We start from the raw sequence: 5,000 nt of genomic DNA, 5'->3' as shown, positions 1-5,000 counted from the left end.
TCTACACTGGCCTCCGGCAGCGACGCTGCAAGGCACCAATACACAAACGACATGCCCCTTTCAGCCAGCTTGTAGTCGTGGCCGAGTGGTTAAGGCGATGGACTAGAAATACATTGGGGTCTCCCCGCGCAGGTTCGAATCCTACCGACTACGTTGACAGCATGCGCGTGCTTTAGTTTGTAACCTTCTGGAGGCCTAGCTTAAACTTTATAAAAGGAAAAACAGAATCCTTTTCTTTTCAGTGACTTCTTCTCCAGAGTCACTGTTACAGGATTACCCTTAAAAAGAGTTATGTTGGTAAGAAACAGTTTTGTCTGCAAGCTAAAGATGACAAGGCCCCTTTGTATTCAAGGACACGTCAGGTAGACTGGTAGCTCGCCGTGATCGTATAGTGGTTAGTACTCTGCGTTGTGGCCGCAGTAACCCCGGTTTGAATTCGGGTCACGGCAAGATTTTCTGGGTGCCATTGAAATTGAGCTCCATGTCACCACCTCTCCTCACCCCGTTCTTCAGACTTCTCTTTTTGTGCACGGCGCGTGCCCTGGATGTGCTCTGGATGTTCGAGTGAATTGAAACTGGGACCTTCTTTGAAAGCACAAGCTCTCAGGTTCGAATCCTTAGAGAAAAGATTGAAAACGAAACGCTCCTATTTATTTCGGAAGAATCTTGCTTCAGAGAGAATATGGTGCGTGTATATTTTCTAATCGCTAGGTGTCAGTACACTCGCTGGCTGTTACCTAGAGTGCCGCGGGCTTGCTATTTGCTACAAACAGGGGCGCAACTACCCAGTGTTAGAGGGGTATGCAGCAACAATTTTGGCGCCCCCCCAATACACACACACATATCATATATATATATATATATATATATATATATATATATATATATATATATATATATATATTTATATATATATATATATATATATATATATATATTAACAATGTTAACAAATAATAAAAAGTTACAGAATAAACAGTTACAAACATACACATATACACATACATACACACACACACACATATATATATATATATATATATATATATATATATATATATAATAATCATATTGTGTGTAGCTGTCATTTGTATCAAAATGATCAGCCATCAAATCTTCCTTATCCCAGAAAATGTTCTTTTTTTCTTTGCAAATCCCTGTACTTGTGACAATGACAACAATGATGACATAAATTATGTCAGTGAAAAAAAAAAAAAAAAACAGAAACAGATTTTGTCCAAGTGGTCAACAAAAGCCTCGTTGCTGTTTGCCACTTGATCATACATATTATATAGCACAGATCTTTAAAGAGAGAGAGAGATGTGACCCTAAATACAGCTTCCATGTCACCCAGCAGATGTAACTATAGCTTGTATGTCTGATAGCACAGCTAACATGAACATACATGAATGGTAAAACAAAATCTATTTGTTTCCATGATAAACCAGCCTTATTGCATAAGTCATGTTTTCCAGCTTCTAGTCATTTATTGTGCATGCTACCTTATATTTTCCAGTTGTTATTTTACTTTAATAAAATTGAGATATGTCATGCATGGGATTGGTACCATAAGGTTTAACCAAAATCTAAATGTAGATATCAGCAATATTATTTTGCATTAAGTTAGCAAACACTTGCTGTTAACATTAATATTTGCAAGCCTCCAAGCTTGGTAGCAAATCTACGCATGATTCCATGGTAAACCAGAGATATTGCATTAGTTGTTTTCCAGATTCTTGTCATTTATTGTACATGCTACCTTATATTTTTTAGTTTTCAGCTCATCAACCTCGGTTTTGCATATTCTAAACTAGCTAGCTCTGGCTGCTACATTCCCAGAGTTAGCAAACGTTAGTCTGTTAACATGGATATTTGCAAGCCTCCTCCAAGCACAAACATCACATACCTGTTGCATTTCACCATCCACTTATTTAGCTGCTGTCGCATCCCTTGACATGCCATCTCCTTTAACCTCCTTCTTTTTCTATTTTTAGCCCCCGACCGCTTTTTTGCTTCATTCATCTTTTTCGAGTTTCAACGATAACGCACTCCTGTGCTGCTCCTCAGCGCTCACGCACGCGCCCCCGCCCGCTCGCGATACCCTTCTATGTCAAAATAAATTCAATGATGGAATATTATGAGGGCACCGACGCCTACTCTAGCCTGTTAGTCCTCTAAAATGTATATAACTTTTTTTATATTTAACTTGTATAAATTTTATATAAATGTATATAACTTATAAAAAAAAAAAAAAAAAATGTAACCATCGCTTTGGCGCCCTCATGATGCGGCGCCCCTATGCGCCGCATATAGCGCATACCCACTTTTTGCGCCACTGGCTACAAACAACTGCGCCTTTGACACAAGTTTACAATAACGATAGGAGCGCGGCAAGTCAACAGCATTGAAGCGTGTGAAGAGGCTTTCCAGACAAGTAGCAGTGAGTATTTGTTCTTTTTCCTAGCATTATTTTCCTTTAATTACTATTATCATCAGTCTACTAGGCTGCATTCCCACTAATTAGCAAATATATTTTGACATAGCAGACGTTTTGACGGCCATTCTGAATCTTCGAAGAAGGAAACGCAAAGCATTGGAGGACACTCTTGCACGCTTCTCAAGCAAGAGCCCGGATAGCTCAGTCGGTAGAGCATCAGACTTTTAATCTGAGGGTCCAGAGTTCAAGTCCCTGTTCGGGTGAACGAGCCTCTTTTTGTGGAGCGGTACGTTTTGTTGTTGAGTTCTTGCTGATCTACACTGGCCTCGGGCAGCGACGCTGCAAGGCACCAATCCACAAACGACGTGCCCCTTTCAGCCAGCTTGTAGTCGTGGCCGAGTGGTTAAGGCGATGGACTAGAAATCCATTGGGGTCTCCCCGCACAGGTTCGAATCCTGCCGACTACGTTGACAGCATGAGCCTGCTTTAGTGTGTAACCTTCTGGAGGCCTAGCTTAAACTTTATAAAAGGAAAAAAAGAATCCTTTTCTTTTCAGTGACTTCTTCTCCAGAGTCACTGTTACAGGATTACCCTTGAAAAGAGTTATGTTGGTAAGAAACAGTTTTCTCTGCAAGCTAAAGATGACAAGGCCCCTTTGTATTCAGGGACCCGTCGGGTAGACCTGTAGCTCGCAGTGATCGTATAGTGGTTAGTACTCTGCGTTGTGGCCGCAGCAACCCCGGTTCGAATCCGGGTCACGGCAAGATTTTCTGTGTGCCATTGAAATTGAGCTCCATGTCGCCACCTGTCCTCACCCCGTCTTTCAGACTACTCTTTTTGTGCACGGCGCGTGCCCTTGATGTGCTCTGGATGTTCGAGTGAATTGAAACTGGGACCTTCTTTGAAAGCACGAGCTCTCAGGTTCAAACCCTTAGAGAAAAGACTGAAAACGAAATGCTCCTATTTATTTCGGAAGAATCTTGCTTCAGAGAGAATATGGTGCGTGTATATTTTCTAATCGCTAGGTGTCAGTACACTCGCTGGCTGTTACCTAGAGTGCCGCGGGCTTGCTATTTGCTACAAACAACTGCGCCTTTGACACAAGTTTGCAATAACGATAAGAGCGCGGCAAGTCAACAGCATTGAAGCGTGTGAAGAGGCTTTCCAGACAAGTAGCAGTGAGTTTTTGTTCTTTTTCCTAGCATTATTTTCCATTAATTACTATTATCATCAGTCTACTAGGCTGCATTCCCACTAATTTGCAAATATATTTTGACATAGCAGACGTTTTGACGGCCATTCTGAATCTTCGAAGAAGGAAACGCAATGCATTGGAGGACACTCTTTTTTCTGCGCCAATACGATTCATTTTGCTGTGCGTTCCGACGCAACACGCACACTTCTCGAGCAAGAGCCCGGATAGCTCAGTCGGTAGAGCATCAGACTTTTAATCTGAGGGTCCAGGGTTCAAGTCCCTGTTCGGGCGAACGAGCGTCTTTTTGTGGAGCGGTACGTTTTGTTGATGAGTTCTTGCTGATCTACACTGACCTCGGGCAGCGACGCTGCAAGGCACCAATCCACAAACGACGTGCCCCTTTCAGCCAGCTTGTAGTCGTGGCCGAGTGGTTAAGGCGATGGACTAGAAATCCATTGGGGTCTCCCCGCGCAGATTCGAATCCTACCGACTACGTTGACAGCGTGCGCCTGCTTTAGTTTGTAACCTTCTGGAGGCCTAGCTTAAACTTTATAAAAGGAAAAACAGAATCCTTTTCTTTTCAGTGACTTCTTCTCCAGAGTCACTGTTACAGGATTACCCTTGAAAAGAGTTATGTTGGTAAGAAACAGTTTTGTCTGCAAGCTAAAGATGACAAGGCCCCTTTGTATTCAAGAACACGTCAGGTAGACTGGTAGCTCGCCGTGATCGTATAGTGGTTAGTACTCTGCGTTGTGGCCGCAGCAACCCCGGTTCGAATCCGGGTCACGGCAAGATTTTCTGGGTGCCATTGAAATTGAGCTCCATGTCACCACCTCTCCTCACCCCGTCCTTCAGACTACTCTTTTTGTGCACGGCGCGTGCCCTTGATGTGCTCTGGATGTTCGAGTGAATTGAAACTGGGACCTTCTTTGAAAGCACGAGCTCTCAGGTTCGAACCCTTAGAGAAAAGATTGAAAACGAAACGCTCCTATTTATTTCGGAAGAATCTTGCTTCAGAGAGAATATGGTGCGTGTATATTTTCTAATCGCTAGGTGTCAGTACACTCGCTGGCTGTTACCTAGAGTGCCGCGGGCTTGCTATTAGCTGTCATTTGTATCAAAATGATCATCCATCAAATCTTCCTTATCCCAGAAAATGTTCTTTTTTTCTTTGCAAATCCCTGTACTTGTGACAATGACAACAATGATGACATAAATTATGTCAGTGAAAAAAAAAAAAAAACAGAAACAGATTTTGTCCAAGTGGTCAACAAAAGCCTCGTTGCTGTTTGCCACTTGATCATACATATTATATAGCACAGATCTTTAAAGAGAGAGAGAGATGTGACCCAAAATACAGCTTCCATG

General features: G+C 42.4%; 5 non-coding genes across 5 annotated transcripts; all 5 read left to right on the top strand.

Moving 5' to 3' along the window:
* The first annotated feature begins 71 nt into the window (after window positions 1-71).
* trnas-aga (transfer RNA serine (anticodon AGA)) lies at window positions 72-153 on the top strand. The gene has a single exon. It is a non-coding gene; the product is annotated as a tRNA-Ser (tRNA).
* Window positions 154-2,822: 2,669 nt separating this feature from the next.
* Window positions 2,823-2,904, top strand: trnas-aga (transfer RNA serine (anticodon AGA)). The gene has a single exon. It is a non-coding gene; the product is annotated as a tRNA-Ser (tRNA).
* A 946-nt stretch (window positions 2,905-3,850) lies between these two features.
* trnak-uuu (transfer RNA lysine (anticodon UUU)) lies at window positions 3,851-3,923 on the top strand. The gene has a single exon. It is a non-coding gene; the product is annotated as a tRNA-Lys (tRNA).
* Window positions 3,924-4,045: 122 nt separating this feature from the next.
* trnas-aga (transfer RNA serine (anticodon AGA)) lies at window positions 4,046-4,127 on the top strand. The gene has a single exon. It is a non-coding gene; the product is annotated as a tRNA-Ser (tRNA).
* Window positions 4,128-4,351: 224 nt separating this feature from the next.
* trnah-gug (transfer RNA histidin (anticodon GUG)) lies at window positions 4,352-4,423 on the top strand. Its single transcript has one exon. It is a non-coding gene; the product is annotated as a tRNA-His (tRNA).
* Window positions 4,424-5,000: the final 577 nt, after the last annotated feature.

This window comes from Siphateles boraxobius, unplaced genomic scaffold (genome assembly GCF_051911475.1).
Source record: "Siphateles boraxobius isolate OS27281-9 unplaced genomic scaffold, OSU_SipBor_1 63, whole genome shotgun sequence".
Taxonomy (NCBI): domain Eukaryota; kingdom Metazoa; phylum Chordata; class Actinopteri; order Cypriniformes; family Leuciscidae; genus Siphateles; species Siphateles boraxobius.
This window is presented reverse-complemented; position numbering and strand designations above follow the sequence as displayed.